At 42.8% G+C, this 17,046-nt stretch overlaps 1 pseudogene; it reads left to right on the top strand.

Moving 5' to 3' along the window:
• Positions 1-879: 879 nt before the first annotated feature.
• On the top strand, positions 880-1,005 carry LOC135268563 (small nucleolar RNA SNORA70; annotated as a pseudogene).
• The last annotated feature ends 16,041 nt before the right edge of the window (positions 1,006-17,046 follow it).

The following is a 17,046-nucleotide window of genomic DNA, read 5'->3' as shown; positions in this document are numbered from 1 at the left end:
TCCATACCAACCTAGCTAGACATGAATGGCAGTAACAGTGAATGACCTGCTCCCTCCATCCTGTGGCTGCAGGGCCTCAGTCTGATGGAAGAATTGCAAAGCACAGGCCTCAACATCAGTCTGACTGACTTTGTATGATTAAAAAAAAAAGAATGGCTGGGCGCGGGGGCTCACGCCTGTAATCCCAGCACTTTGGGAGGCCGAGGCGGGTGGATCACGAGGTCAAGAGATCGAGACCATCCTGGTCAACATGGTGAAACCCCGTCTCTACTAAAAATACAAAAAATTAGCTGGGCATGGTGGCGCGTGCCTGTAATCCCAGCTACTCGGGAGGCTGAGGCAGGAGAATTGCCTGAACCCAGGAGGTGGAGGTTGCGGTGAGCCGAGATTGCGCCATTGCACTCCAGCCTGGGTAACAAGAGCGAAACTCCGTCTCAAAAAAAAAAAAAAAGAAAAAAGAATGCACAACTGTCCCAGGGTCTATCTCTGCACCACTAGTGAATCCAGTAAAGTGAAAGAAATGTAGGGAGGAAAGATAGAGTTGTGGAAACAAAGGAGATAAATTCTAATCCCAACATTTCACTTAGAAATTGTTGACTTTTTCTCTGAGCCTCAGTTTCCTCATCTGTAAAACAAAGGTTACAAATGCCTGCTGCTTACCTCACAGGGTTGTAGCGAAGATAAAAATTGAAATGTGAAGGTGGAACTTTAAAACTATTTATTATTTAGTTTATTATACAAACAAAAACTGATATGTGAAAAAAAACTGAAATGTGAAGGTGGAACTTTAAAACTATCATTATTTAGTTTATTATACAAACGAAAGCAATTCATGTTTACTTCATGTTTAACTGGATATCATTAATAACACAGCTCTATCTGCAACCAATTAAGCCAACCAAGTTCCTTTTCTCATGGAGGCCCAGTGTGCAAACAGCAGCTTTCTTGGTAATATACACAGCCAATTTTGTGAATGGGCTACTCTAAGGGACCCTGGAGACAACCCCATGTATGTTCATGTCTCTGACCTTGCACTACCCCAGTGTGGGCTCCAAACAGGTGTGTGAGGTGCCTTTGGAAAGCCCCCGGGCACTGTGGCCAGGGTTCACATTGGACAAGCCATCATGTCCATCTGCACCAAGCTGCAGAACAAGGAGCATGTGATCAAGGCCCTACGTAGGGCCAACTTCAAGATCCCTGGCTGCCAGAAAATCCACATCTCAAAGAAATAGGCTTTACCAAGTTCAATGCAGATGAATTTGAAGACATGGTGGCTGAGAAGCAGCTCATCCCAGGTGACTGTGGGGTCAAATACTTCCCCAGTCGTGGCCCTCTGGACAAGTGACATGCCCTGCATCTGCATCATGAGGGCTTCCCCTGTGCCACCCCCTCCTATTACCCACCAATAAATCCTACTTCCTATCCACTTACAAAAATAAAAATAAATTTATTCTTCAGCTTTTATTTCTTGAGGAACCTCAGGAATAGACTTTCTCTGGAGCAAACCATTCCCAAATTCTTAATGATCCACCAGCTGTGGTATCAAGTAATTACCTAAAAACATTGGCTTCCAACCTCTTCCTCCTCTCCTATTGCCTCCTTCCCCTCTTGCAAAATGCAAAATCGTGTGTAGAAACATGAGTGTGAAACACCTTGAAACACTCATTTATATAAACTATATCTGCTCTTGACTCCCCAGTTAGCGAAGAGCTGCCTGGCCAGCACCAGAGCACAACAGGAGTGAGAAATAAATCTGCATTGCCTTAGAGCCCCAGATTTTCAAATTTAATTGATTTCCACAACACAGTCTATCCAGTCCTGCTTCATACTGAGGCTTGTAAATGAAGTGGTGGTCAGAGAAGAGAATTACAGAGTTCAAGATCTTGTCAAGCATGGCCACATCTACAGGTTGTTGAAGTGGAATGGAGATAAAGAGAATTCTGATGGGAAATGGGAAGCTATTTTTAATAACTGAAGCCTTTATTAAAGGTCTACATAACAAATCTCTAGATAAATACCCTTCTCAATGAAGAGTAGAAGGTTCGTTTTTGTTTTTTTAAGACAGGGTCTCACTTTGTCACCCAGGCTGGAGTGCAGTGGCACAACCTCCTAGGTTCAAGCAATCCTCCTGCTTTAGCCTAACCAAGTAGCTGGGACTACAGGCACATGCCACCATGCTTAGGTAATTTTTGTATATTTTGTAGAGACAGAGTTTCGCTATGTTGCCCAGGTTTGTCTCAAAATCCTGAGCTCAAGCGATCCACCCGCCTTGACCTCCCAAAGTGCTAGGATTACAACCATGAGCCACCGCCCAGCCAGGAGTAGAGTTGAGATGTGGTAACCATGGAGGGGCAGAGTAACAATAGGTGAGCGGATACAGTTGTGACTCAGTGTGTAAAATCTTTTCTTTGGAAGGCTGTCTATTGATGACACCTTACATTTTGAGCATGGCAAAACAATGAATGTAAAATTCAGCCCACTCTTACCACACATAACACACTCAAGATTGGGTGAGCCTATCACACCAAAGAATAAACGAGATGCGACAGAGGTCCAGGCTGCCCCTACCGCCCCCATGTGGCTCAGAGAAAGCATTAGCAATAAACACTTATTTATAATGAGAAACAGATGAAATATGGAAGGAAATGATGGCATGACTGGATTTCCTGAAAGGTATATTAACAAAGTAATAAAACACAAACTACCTTTATAAACAGCACTAGTAAGTTTTACATAAATGCCTGCCATGACCTTTTGTGCTTTTGAGCTATTTCAGTTACAGTAACATCAGAGAAGGTGGCCAAAACCATTTCCTATAAATTCAAATGTTTTCCTATTCATGTGAATCAAGGCATAAAAACCAATGCGCACTTCATATTCAGACATACTCAGAAATGCTATACATAGACACACACATGGAGAAAAAATATACATGCCCTGTGATCTCATTTGCTTTACAAAATGCTGTATTAAGGGCACCAGTAAATACATATAGTCTAGGGAAGGAAAGAGCAGACTTCATTAGGCAGTTAGAAAATGTAAGTCCCCAAACTGGCATTCCTAAGCCATACAAGTTGGAATAACTTCACCAAAATTTGTCCTAAATAATTAACAAATCAAACATGTTTTCCTTAAAGCTGAGGATTTTGCAATATTGAATAACCATTTTGTTACTATTAAAATGCATGGACCCCTCTAGTATATTTGAAATTTTTAATCCTAAATTGTTTAACTCTTAGAAATAAGGGAAACAATATTATTCTATCCCACATTCTCAAAAAAATTTCTTCATCTCACTTTGGTGACCTGATTGCTATCAAGAAAAGCAATTTCCTTTAACATTTTAGTCCACTGCAAAGAGCTTTTCCTGTACTTTATCTTGGATATGTATCATGGTGTTGCCCCAGTACCCATGTGGGAATTGCTGGCAGGCAAGGCCTAGGCGAGACAGCCAGGAAATAGGAAGAGAATGAATGTTTTAGGAACTTGGGCCTTAATGAGGGATGCACATCAGAGTAACATGAAAAGCCATTTCAAAATATAGATGTTCCATGAAAGAGCCACATATGCATAGCAATTCCCCACACAGAAGGAGCCGAGAAACCAAAGAATGAGGCAGACAAATTCAGTTTGTCGTTACATGGTTATTTTCTTGGGGAATTTACAGACAGATGCCTGGTCTTGGGTGGCCGCAAGATAGGTAGATCTCCGCACTGTGACCCTCCAACCCAAGGGCTCTGTATCATCGGGAAACGGAATAATGTTTCAGAGTGAATGTGTAGGAATTTGCTTAAGAGCAGGATTTACAGTAACTATGAGTTCCTATCTAAGGATAGGATTTATGAAAAGTACATGTTCTTCAACAAGAAACAATAGATAAACTGGAAATATTAGAAGCATTCCTAGAACAGGGGTTCATCAGAAGCCAACATGGCGGATTAGCTTCCGAGATGAAGTTCCTTTGGCTTCCACAATAGGTCTGGGGCTCATCCCCCAGGACACTAATTCCCTGCAAATGTCATTGGTGGTCATGGGCTTCTTTTTCACAGTGGCCGTCAGAACACTGGGGGCCAGGTTTGCGCCCCGCTCCCCGAGCCAGGGGTGTCCAAGCTGCGGCCCAGCGTGTGGCTTGTATGCTAATATCACTCCTGGCTCGCCTTGTTTTCCTTCCCATATTTTCCATTTGCCTATTTTCTTGCTTATTTTCAGTTTAATCTTGCTAAATTGGCTGGGTGCGGTGGTGCATGCCTGTAACCCCAGCACTTTAGAAGCAGCCTTGAATTCTTTTTTACATTGTGGTGAATAAGTGAATGAGTAAATATAATGGGACAGGATAGAGTTTTCTTTTTCTTTTTCTTTTTTCTTTTTTTTTTTTTTTTGAGACTGAGTCTCCTTCTGTTGCTCAGGCTGGAGTGGAGTGGTGCAATCTCAGCTCACTACAACCTCCGCCTCCTGGGTTCAAGTGATTCTCCTGCCTCAGCCTCCTGAGTAGCTAGGATTACAAGCATGTACCACCAAGCTCAGCTAATTTTTGTATTTTTAGTAGAGACAGGGTTTCACCATGTTGGTCAGATTGGTCTCAAACTGCTGATCTCGTGATCCACCCACCTCAGCCTCCCAAAGTGCTGGGATTACAGGTGTGAGCCTGAATTCTTTTTTACAATGTGGAGAATAAGTCAATGAGTGAATAATAATGGGACAGGCCAGATTTTTCCATAAAGGAATGTTCTATCCTTTCCAGGACCTTTTTCTCTCCCTACAGAATCCCAGCACTATGCTCTTCTCTCCTGATCTCATCAACCTGGTCTCAAAACCATCGTTAATAGCCAGAATAAACTTAAATCAATGTGTTACCATTCTGAGAGGTATCTGCCTTTTCTCTTATAGCAACATAGATGTACTACATCTTAAAACAATTTCAGATATCCAGGAAGCAGACAAAAGTAGAGGAAGTAATCACAGACAACTGTCTTCCCAATACTGCAAGTGTTATACCACTCACCTAGGATTATTTCTGCTTGGGACATTTTAAAGGAGAGTTGAATGGTTTCAATAACAATGTTAATTTACTGCTTTTAAACTTTTTAAAAATTTTTTAAAGACGGGGTCTTACTGTGTCACCTAGGCTGGAGTGTAGTGCAATGGCATCGTCATAGGTCACTGCGGCCCCTGATTCCCAGGCTCAAGTGTTTTTCCCACCTCAGCTTCCTGAGTAGCTGAGACTACAGGTGTACACCACTGCGCCTGTCTAATTTTTTTATTTTTTATTTTTGCACAGACAGGGTCTAACTGTGTTGTCCAGGCTGGTCTCCAACTTCTGAGCTCAAGTGATCCTCCTGCCTCTGCCTCCAAAGTGCTGGGATTACAGGCATACGCCACTGCACCCAGCCAATTTATTGCTTTATTGATAGATTTCTGTGAGTCATGTGAATAACCAAATGAATAAAGATGATGAAGAAAGAGATTACTGTGAGAAAATTGAAAGATGATTTGGAGAGAGATAAGTAGGCACTGACTATCCATTAATGTAGATAGGAGATAGAAGAGATCCAAAATATTAATGGAGAAAAGGTTAAACAAGGATGTCTTGACTATTGTTAGTCCAGACTGAGAGACTGAGGGTGAACTTTAAATCACAGGGCCATACACGTAAAAGCAGGAGTTGCTGTGGGGTTGCTCTGCATTTTGGAGAGAATTTTCACCTCTTTGTTTGGACTTCCCTGTGTGGACTCAGTATCAAGGTTGCTGTGAAGGGTTAAATTGTGTCTCCCCAAAATGATATGTTGAAGCTCAAACTTCCAGCACATGCGAACATGGACTTATTAGATTGCAGATATAATCAAGTTAAAAAATGAGGTCCTACTGGATTGCAGGGGTCTTCCTCCAGTGTAAAAGGGGTTTCCTAGGGTTATTCAGGGCACAACCTGTACAGCGGAATGAGGTGGCCCTGGGAGCAATACAGCAGATGCTCAAGCGAGGTATTGTTGGCAGTATTTATTTATTTATTTATTCATTTAGAGACAGAGCTTAACTCTGTTGCCCAGGCTGGAGTGCAATGGCACGATCTCAGCTCACTGCAGCCTCTGTCTCCTGAGTTCAAGCGATTCTCCTGCCTCAGCCTCCCTAGTAACTGGGATTACAGGTGCCTGCCACCATGCCTGGCTCATTTTTTTTTGTATGTTTATTAGAGAAGGGCTTTCCCCATGTTGGCCAGGCTGGTCTCAAACTCCTGGCCTCAAGTGATCGTCCTCCTGCCCCCACCCTCAGCCTCCCAAAGTGCTGGTATTACAGGCATGAGCCACTGCAGCCAGAGTTGGAAGTATTTAAAGGGAAGAAGTTAGAGTTCTTGTTTAAAAGAAAAGGATGACCCTTCCCGGAGAAAATATAAGATATGGATGGTTTAGTTTGTATCCGGCCAGTGACCAAAGATGACTTAATAACTATTCATGGGGCCAGGCATGGTGGCTCACACCTGTAATCCCAGCACTTTGGGAGCCCAAGGCGGGCAGATCACCTCAGTTCAGGATTTCGAGACCAGCCTGACCAACATGGAGAAACCCCATCTCTACTAAAAATACAAAATTACCCGGGCATGGTGGTGGACACCATAATCCCAGCTACTCAGGAGGCTGAGGCAGATGAATCACTTGAACCTGGGAGGCAGAAGTTGGGAGGTTGTGGTGAGTTGAGATCGCACCATTGTACTCCAGCCTGGGCAACGAGAGCCAAACTCCATCTCAAAAAAAAAAATTATTTATGGGATATACACTTATATATTTGTATATTTATACATATACATATAAATCTATATATGTGTAAATTCTTTTTCAGAATGGCCATCGGAACATGGGAAGCCAGGTTCTGATATATAAGGATTGGATTTTTCAATAAAATAAAATTGTTTTATTGTACAAATTTTTCTTATGGTTGATTTTTTTCCCTTTGTAGATACATATTTTAGTTCATTCAAACTAGATTTAAATGAACTTTTACAAGAGACAGGGTGGAAGTGGAGATTTGAGAAAAGGCAAAATAAATAAATAAGAGAAAGAGAGAACTTGCTATTAATAAACCTGCCAAGAAAGGAAATGAGATTTCGGAAATATGCTGCATGTGGTATAAAATCCAAGATTTTTTTTAAAAGGAGGGCATTGTTCACAGGAGTATTAAAGTGATCGTTTTATTATGCTTCAAACGTATTTAAGACCTAAAGAGACAGTGTGTCTTCCCTTTCAGCTATAAAAAAATCCAAAAGAAGAAACACACCACACCTGCATGTCTAAAACATTCATGGCCTAAACTTGCTCCAGACCTCCCACGTCCGACACCTTCAGTTATTTTCTGCCCCCCGGGGCAGGATGGGGAGATCATGCATTTACCCACTGTTTCCCAAAAGATTTGACATTTCACAGATTAAATGGCTTATGATCCCAAAAGTTTAGGATTAAAACAAAATTCTCATAAAAGAAAGGTATAGGTAAAAGAGTAAGAGGAGTTGGAGTGGGTGATGCAGCCGATTAGAAGCCCTGGAGTCTGATGCTATTTCTGGTTCTCTTGGAGAATAGACCCCATGGTAACCTACCAGTCTCCTGGTGAGGTTTTAACCAGGTCTCAACAGAAAGAACCAGGACTTTATTGAGGGTGTCCAGCCCCAAATTCAGTTATGTGGAGCTCTATAGTAAGTACGGGGTCTGAAAGGAGAATCATTAAACACCTTCTATATATCAGACACTAAAAATAAAAACTCAGCTGGCAGGGTAGCTCGTGCCTGTAATCCTAGCAATTTGGCAAGTGGAGGTAGAAGGATTGCTTGATCCTAGGAGTTGGAGGTGACAGTAAGCCATGATCAAGCCACTGCACTCCAGCCTGGGTGACAGAGTGAGACTCTGTCTCAAAAAATTATAACAAATAAATAAATAATAAAAATAGGCCAGATGCAGTGGGTCATGCCTGTAATTCTGGTACTTTGGGAGACTGAGGCAGGCGGATCGCTTGAGCTCAGGAGTTCAAGACCAGCCTGGGCAGCGTGGTGAAGCCCCATCTCTAAAAAACATACAAAAATTAACTGGGCATGGTGGCATGTGCCTGTGGTTGCAGGTATTTGGGAGGCTGAGGTGAAAGGATCACTTGAACCCTGGAGGCAGAGGTTACAGTGAGCTGTGATTATGCCACTGCACTCCAGCCTGGGTGATGAAGTGAGACCCAGTGTCAAAAAATAAATAAATAAAAGAAAGAAAGAAAGAAAGAAAGAAATACAAACTAAAGTAGAGCATGTCTTTCCCTTTGGGAGTTAAATTATATGCCATACGCCCTTGGGCAATACCAAACCTCTACTGGCCTCGTGTATAAAATGGGGATTGTTAATAATCTCAACTCAAAGATTAAGTTTCTGGGGAAGATGGTAGGTTTCCCTTAAAGGTTAGTCTTCCTCTCCCACTTCAAGATGCGATTTGAGGATGGCTTCCTGACCCCAAACCCTCTCTGTGACTACTACCACCTCATGGTAGTGTACTTAATAATGGATTTAGATTGTTGGATGTGAAAAAACAAGATCATGTTGAAAATACTGTTAAAAATCTGATTATATTCATTTAGTCTCTATTAGAAAACTTGCTACTAATTTGTTCATTTTTTTCCACTCCTGGTTATTATTCAGTCCTTCACTCTTCTTTTTTAATTGTGGTAAAATATATATAATACAAAACTTATTATTTTAAATGTACAGTGCAGTAGCATTAAGCACAATCACAAGGCCAGGCGAGGTGGTTCACGCCTGTGAACCCAGCACTTGTGGGAGGCCAAGGCGGCGGGTCACTTGAGGTCAGGAGTTCAAGACCAGCCTGACCAACATGGTGAAACCCCAACTCTACTAAAAACACAAAAATTAGCCAGGGATGGTGGTGGATACCAGTAATCCCAGCTACTCAGGAGGCTGAGGCACGTGAATCCCTTGAACCCTGGAGGCAGAGGTTGCAGTGAGCTGAGATTGTGCCATTGTACTCCAGCCTGGGCGACAGAATGAGACACCATCTCAGGGGGAAAAAAAAGTAAGAAAGAAGGACCAGAAGCAAGGATCGAAGAAGGAGGAGAAGGAGGAGGAAGAAGAGGAGGAAGAGGAGGAGGAGGAGGAGAGAAGGGGGAGACGGGGGGAGGTAGAGGAGAAGGGAGGGGGAGAGGAGGAGAGGGAGGGGGAGAGGAGGAGAGGGAGGAGAAAGGGCAGAAGAAAAAGAACCAGACGCATGGAAGGAAGAAGAAGAGGAGGAGAAGCAGCAGCAGCAATGGAAGGGGAAGAGGAGGAGGAGGAGGAGAGGAAGAGGAGGAAGAGGAGGAGAAGGAGGAAGGGAGGGAGGAGGAAGAGGAGAGGAGGGGGAGGAGGGAGGAGAAAGAAGGAAGGAGGAAGAAAGAAAAAGAGGGGGAGGAAGGAGGAAGAAGAAGAAGAAGAAAACTGAGGGAAGTACACATCTTACGGATCAAAAGACAGGGTGGTATTAGCACAAGGATGGGTCTCTAGACCAGCAGAATTAAACAGAGTGAAGAAACAGATCCAAACATATATAGTCACCTGACTCCTCTGTAATTCACTGAAGAAGGATGGTCTTGGAATAAATGATACTGAGGCATTTGGATATTCAAACAAAAAATAACCTTGCCTCTGTCTCATGTCACACACAAAAATTATATTGCAATAGATCACAGACCTAAGCAATCAAATTTCTAGAAGGAAACATAAGCGAGTAGAGTATCTTTGGACCTTAAGATAGGAAAATATTTCTTAAACAAAACACAAAAAGAATTAGCCATCAAGATCGATACATTGTTAGAACATGTGGGAAAGGGGGTAAAAAAGATTGAGAAATTGACCTTCATTAAAATTGAGAGTGAGATAGGAAGATATAGACTGAAAGAATAGATATTTGCACTATATACAACTGACAATGGGTTCATATCCAGAGTATGTTAAGAACTCCTATAATAAATAAGAAAAAGACAGTTAATCACATTTCTAAATGGTCAAAAGACTTAATCAGACACTTTAATCAAAGAGGATGTTAAAATAACACACAGATGAAAAGGTGCCAACACCCATTAGTCACCACAGAAATTCTAATTAAAACTGCAACTCAGTACCTTTTATCTACTTACAGGATGGTTGCAATTTAAAAAGACTGACAATTGGCTGGGAGCGAGGGCTCATGCCTGTAATCCCAACACTTTGGGAGGCAGAGGCAGGAGGATCACCTGAGGTCAGCAGATCGAGACCAGTCTAGCCAACATGGCGAAACCCTATCTCTACTAAAAATACAAAAATTAACTGGGTGTGGTGGTGTGCGCCTGTACTCCTGGCTATTCGAGAGGCTGAGGCAGGAGAATCCCTTGAACCCGGGAGGCGGAGGTTGCAGTGAGCCGAGATCGCGCCATTGCACTCCAGCCTGGGCAACGAGAGCAAAACTCCATCTCAAAAAAAAAGACTGACAATAACAAATTTTGGTAAGAACATTAGGCATCTGGAGCTCTCTTAAATGGCTCTTGGAAGCATAAGTAGGTACAACCAGTTTGGAAAATGCTTGGTAGTACTTTCTAAAGCCAAAGTTACATATCCCTTCTGACCCAACAATTTCACTTCCAAATATAAGCAGAGCAGCAAGGAGTGCATCTGTCCACAGAGAGACATGCACAGGAAAGCTCACGGAAGCTTTATTTAAACGAGCGTAAAACTGGAAACAACTCAAATGTCTACCAAGAGCAAAAATGATAAATTGTGAAATATTAATACAAAGAATTTGTGGTATCTTCTGCACTGTCAGGAAAAAGAACTATGAATCTCACAGACATTATGTTGAATAAGTCAAAAGTAAAAGAGTGTGTACTGTATGATTTTACTTAAAGCTTAAAATCAGGCAAAACTAATGAAAGGTGATAAGCGTGAGAATAATGGCTCCATTGGTGGAATACTAAATGAGAAGGCAGGGAAGGAGCCCTCTGAGGTCCTGGCCGTGTTCCAGATTTTGATCGTCGCACTAGTTACAAAGGTATATGCATTTATGAAATTGTATTATATGTCAAATTCACACTTAAGATTTGTGCCCCTTTCTCTACATAAGTTATACTTCCAATTTAAAAGCAACCATTAAATCACAATCTTTTTTTTTTTTCTTTTGAGACAGGGTCTTGCTCCATCACCCAGGGCGAAATGCAGGAGGAGGAGGAAGAGGCAGGAACATGGCTCACCACAGCCTCAAACTCCTGGACTAAAGCCATCCTCCCACCTCAGAATACTGTGTAGCTGGGACCATAGGCTCACACTGCCATGCCTGGCTAACTTTTTCATTGTATTGTGGAGGCTGGGTCTCACCATCTTGCAAAGGCTGGTCTTGAACTCCTGGGCTCCTCCGTGAGCCTCCCACCTGGGCCTCTCAAAGTGCTGTGATTACAGATGTGAGCCCCCACCCCCAGTCAGCAACATTTTGTTGAATGTCAGACATTCTATAGAAAAACTGCAGGGGCGCTGGATGATGCCATCTTCTATCCCTCAGGGGTCAAAGTGCAAACAGAAGGTGAAGCTCATCTCAGTGACCTACGCTTATCTCCAGTATTCTTCCCTTGAGTCCTTACTACCTCTGTGCCCTCCAGCAGATGGTTTTGGCATTATATCTGGTTTTTCTAGATTTCCTTCATGGGAGCATGGTCTGCTACAAACTATATCCTTCTAGCCAAAATCAGAAGTCTTTTCATTAAAGTATAAACATTAGGCTGGGCACAGTGGCTCACGTCTGTAATCTCAGCACTTTGGGAGGGTGAGGTGGATGAATCACTTGAGCCCAGGAGTTAGAGACCAACCTGGACAACACAGTGAAACCCTGTCTTTACAAAAAATATAAAAATTGGCTGGACACACTAGCTACTCAGGAGGCTGAGGTGGCAGGATTGCTTGAGCCCAGAAGGTAAAGGCTGCAGTGAGCTGTGATCACACCACTGCCCTCCAGCCTGGGTGACAGAGTGAGACCCTGTCTCAAAAATAAAAAAAAAGACATGAAAGACATAGTAATGCTCACAGAAGTTATGTTTTTAACATTGGCATTTCAAGAGTTAAACGCAGATGGCAGCAGTTCCGGGGAAAAGAGGAAGTGCTAATAGCCTCATTTTATAAAGTGGTCTGTGATGATTCTAGAAATTAAAGTACAGGCAAGTTACTAACAGGCTAAACCTGCACAATTCATGGGATGTGATCCAAATGTGCTTTGCTTTATTTTTCCATTACTCCTTGCAAGTGTCTTCAGTGTTGTTCTGCTTCTCCTGCTCCAGACGAAATCTTGGACTAAACCCACGACATTTCTGCTCCCTGCCAGGTAATAGACATACTACTGTTGGAACAGCCCAACAGTTTCTGGCAGGTGCCTAAAACTGTCTGTTTCTTTCATGGTACTTGCAGAGGCCGACCTATGAGCGTCTCTCTGGGTGAAATACCTGTGATGTGAGTGGTGGCTCACCTTCAGCTACCTCTCTCCACTCAACCCTTGGTTCTCTAGCAACCCACTCAAGAAGGAGGCTGATTATTTGCATCCATCACCTTCCCAGTCTGTCCTCTTAGGCAGGCCTTTAAGTGGCTCCAGAGTTCACTCTGCCATGTGGTCCACATCTGGTCCATTGGAAACACTCATGCTGTAGGAGAATGCAGTTATCCCTGAGTGGAACAACCATCTCGTATTCCACCTTCCAAGCTGCTTCCTGGCTCACCATCTAACCTTTGGTGCCCTTCAGACTTCCTAGAATAGGAATTGATACTAGTCCACTCTGTCCCCCAAATCCCTGGGGATACATTGGGAGCCCCCCCTCCTCCCACCCCCACCATTTGGTCCAGGGAAAGTTCTCTTATGCTTATTTTGAGGAAATGAGGCAGATGATCTCTGCCTCGGCCCCTTGGTGGGATATGTGGATAAGGCGCACAGTCAACCTTCTCCAAAGAAAGCTTCCTCGCACAATGCTCTCATCCACTCCACTCCAGTGCTTTCATATTCTCCATGAAGTAGTGGGTAAGGAGGAGCTTGAGAGTCATTAAATCAAGTGTTGACCATTTCCTTTGCAATCTGCATGCAGGACTTGGCTTCGTGTCCATTTTGGCATCTATCTTATTGGCCCCTTGGTCAAAATGAGGACAGGAAGCATCCTACTTTCCCTACTGTTACAAGTACATTGCTTCCGGTTATGATTATGGCAAATAGAACAACCAAAGGTCTCAAATGCAAATGCATACCATGGCAGGCAGCTAAAGCCAGGCATGAAACACACTTTGACATGACAAAGACTGTTGGACTTGCTCTGTCCATTTTAATTTTTCCACATGGGTATGGGGAAATATTATGTTTACTATAAGAAAAGAAATAGACCAATGATGAGAAATGGCAATTTACACTCAGCCTCAGCACTAAAGAGCAGTACGGAGTGGGGGCATCTGGGGAAAACTGGAAATCCAAGTGACTGACGGTCGTTATTCAGCTCAGGCCAACAGCTGCCATAAAATAATGCAAACCTAGTTTAAATATTTGATTATTTTTCAAGACAAGCAGGAAAATCTACATTTTTATATTTAACTTGATCTTTTATATGTTGCCTCAAACTTCTTTTCAACAGTGTGCAAGTCAAACAACACTACCCATTGATGCCTTCTACAAGAGAGACACTAAAATAGTGAGCTGAAAACTCATGTATCAGAGCAGAAAGTCAGCAAATACTTCTTTATATTGATGCATTTACAAATAGTGATTTTAGCACAGTAGTTAGACCTGTGAAGAAAACTGAAGAAACAAAAAGCCTAATGGGTTGAGTGGTTGTCTTTAAGAACAGCATAAGAAAAACTATAGTTTTTATTGTTTATACTATTTTTGTTGTTTAAATTTTGTTCTTATTACCTTGGGAAAAAAATTTAAAAATAAAAAGGAATCAAAAATCTCTCCACAAAAACCCAACTCTGATTTGACTTCCTTAGCTGGAACATGTGTTTCTACCATCAGAAAACAGAAACCGCCACATCCCTGTTGCACCAAGCCCATAACAGCAACTCCACCAGCTCTGCAGAAATGATAACTGCACGATGGTTCATCAAGTTCTGTGCCCAGCTTCTGCATCTGTATCCTGTCTCACACTGGGTTGCTCAATATCTTGGTCTTTGCACATGCCTAATTCTTTCTGGCTCCTCAGGGAGGGTGATGACCATATCTGAGGACTTGCAGAGCATGTCCCCAACTCAAGGACCACATGGAGCAGCCTGGAGGCCTCCTCCAGTCCCAGCCAATATTCAATAACTACCATGAGCTTCCTACCGCCTTCCACCGCCGCAGACTCAATAATCTATCACCAACCTCGTGGCTACATCTCTGCTCACAAAACCCTCTGAGATAGCCACAACCACCCCTACTCACACCTCTAGAATACCTTTGTCTCTGTGGGTTCTCCATCCAGATTACAGGACCACAAGTTTGTATCCTCCCTTTTGCAGAACCTCTCCCCCATCCTTGAAACAAGAGTCATTTGTCATCAGTTTTCTTCCAACAAAAAGATGGCCCAGAAAAATGATCCAGTGATTACTCCTATCCCAGAATGATATAAACTACAAGATTTGTGTTTTAATAAAAATGGCTAGGCTGGGCACTGTGGCTCATGCCTGTAATCCCAGCACTTTTGGAGGTGCAGGTGGGCGGATCACTTGACATCAAGAGTTCGAGATCAGCCTGGCCAAAAAGGTAAAACTTCGTCTCTACTAAAAATACAAAAATTAGCTGGGTGAGGTGGCAGTTGCCTGTAATCCCAGCTACTTGGGAGGCTGAGGCAGGGAGAATTGTTTGAACCTGAGAGATGGAGGCTGCAGTGAACCAAGATCACACCACTGCACGAGACTCCATCTAAAAATATATATATATATATATATATATATATATATATATATATAGCTAACAGTGGTTGAGTGTTTTACTTCATGCTGGGCATTGTTCTAATCTCTGTGGTTTAAGTACATTTATCTCCATTTTAAGCCAAGGAAACTGAGGCACAGAAAAGTTAAGTAACCTGCTCAAAGCAAAGACTTAGTGGCAAAGTACTTGTGTTGTTTTTGTTGTTGCTGTTGTTGTTGTTGTTTGAGACAGGGTCTCACTCTGTCACCCAGGCTGGAGTACAATGATGCAATCATGGCGCACTGCAGCCCAGCCTTCCTGGACTTAAGAAATTCTCCTGCCTCAGCCTCCTAAGTAGCTGGGACAACAAGCATGCACCACCATGCCTGGCTAATTTTTTTTTTTGTACTTTTGTAGAGATGGGGTTTCACCATGCTGCCAGGCTGGCCTGCAACTGCTGCGCTCAAGCGATCCTCCTCCCTTAGCTTCCCAAGGTGTTGAGATTACAGGCGTCAGTCATCATACCTGGCCACAAAGCCTGTGTTTTAATGCTCCAGATTTTATTTTATTGTTTATTCAACTCCAGATCCCGTGCTCTTACTACTAAAATTATATAGTATTTCGATATCAAACAACACATGAATGCAAAACGATACACCCATAAAATAGGATGTAATCGCCAAAATCTAGTTTTATTGCATCTAGAGAATCTTTATCCACAGTGAAAAGAGCTGAACATCATGGACAGGTTTGAATACATTCAATATTTACACTCTTACCTCCCCCCACCATTACAAATGGTCTAAATGGCATTCTGAGCCTTTATGAATTCAGTTAAAAAGAAGAATTCCAAGACCTGCTCGCTAGAGGTCGCTCTCCTAACGGTGAGGCCCAGTTAGTCTTACTATAGAGTAAGACAGCAGAGTAAGCCAAGAAAGTGATGGCAGCAGCCATCAATGTGACCAGCAGATGGCATTAGAGTACCATAGATCCTGAGATGGCATTAGAGTCCCGTCAATCCTGAGGTGGAGCTTTTGCTAAACAACTTCACTAAGCATACCACATCTGTCAAGGAAGGTTAAGCTAAGCTTATTTTTTTAATAAATATTTAAATATAATGCTATTTGGCTGTCAAGATAGTTTACCCAAAACTCATGCACAACTCATCTTATGGGAAAACTAAGTAAGATCCGTTGCTAGAAATAAAGTAATGAAGGAAAAAAATAAGAGGATTGATTGACAGGAATGACAACTCAGACTGGATTTTGAGGTTGTTTCTGGATGGCTTTTACCAAAAACCATAGACCGATCTAAGATCTGGGACACAAGGAGAGGTCGTGGCTTCCAGCGTTTTTCACTGGCCCTCAGCAAGGTGCTCCCCAAGTTTTTAGTGTCAAGAGAGGTGGTCAGTATAGACCAGGTTACCTGAAGACTTGGCTATGTTAGAGGAACCCAGAACACAAGTCCATGGCCTTTTCAACCATGTTAGGCTTTGGAGGCCACGTCAGCCCCCAAGGATCCACCCTACAACTTTATAAAGAATTTGTTGGTTGGGCATGGTGGCTCACGCCTGTAATCCCAGCACTTTGGGAGGCTGAAGCGGGCAGATTAGGTGGTCAAGAGATCAAGACCATCCTGGCCAACGTGGTGAAACCCATCCCTACTAAAAGTACAAAAATTAGCTGGGTGTGGTGGTGCACACCTGTAATTCCAGCTACTCGGGAGGCTGAGGCAGGAGAATCTCTGGAATCTGAGAAGCAAAGGTTGCAGTGAGCCAAGATTGCTCCACTGCACTCCAGCCTGATGGCAGAGCGAGACTTGGTCTCGAAGAAGAAGAAGGAGGAGGAGGAGGAAGAGGAGGAGGAGAATAATTTTTTAGGTACCAGTTGCTTACTTTAGAGTTCTAGTTCCTACACTGTCAGGGAGACTACAGCAACCCTACCCATAACTTACTTCCAGGACTTTGCTTAATTTCTGTGGAAAGCAATCTCAACTTCTCACTTCACATACAGATGCAACCAGCATGAGACATTCCTAGAAGTCAACAACCTTCGGTGCCTGGTATAGCTTACACTATTCTACCACTGCTCACTTCATAAATACGACATTCCAAGAGCACAAGCTATCTGGTAAGGATGAGTGTGGAGAGAAATATTAACAT

This window comes from Aotus nancymaae, unplaced genomic scaffold, assembly GCF_030222135.1.
Source record: "Aotus nancymaae isolate 86718 unplaced genomic scaffold, 86718_ANA_hifiasm-v0.15.2.pri h1tg000040l, whole genome shotgun sequence".
NCBI classification, from domain to species: Eukaryota; Metazoa; Chordata; class Mammalia; order Primates; family Aotidae; genus Aotus; species Aotus nancymaae.
This window is presented reverse-complemented; position numbering and strand designations above follow the sequence as displayed.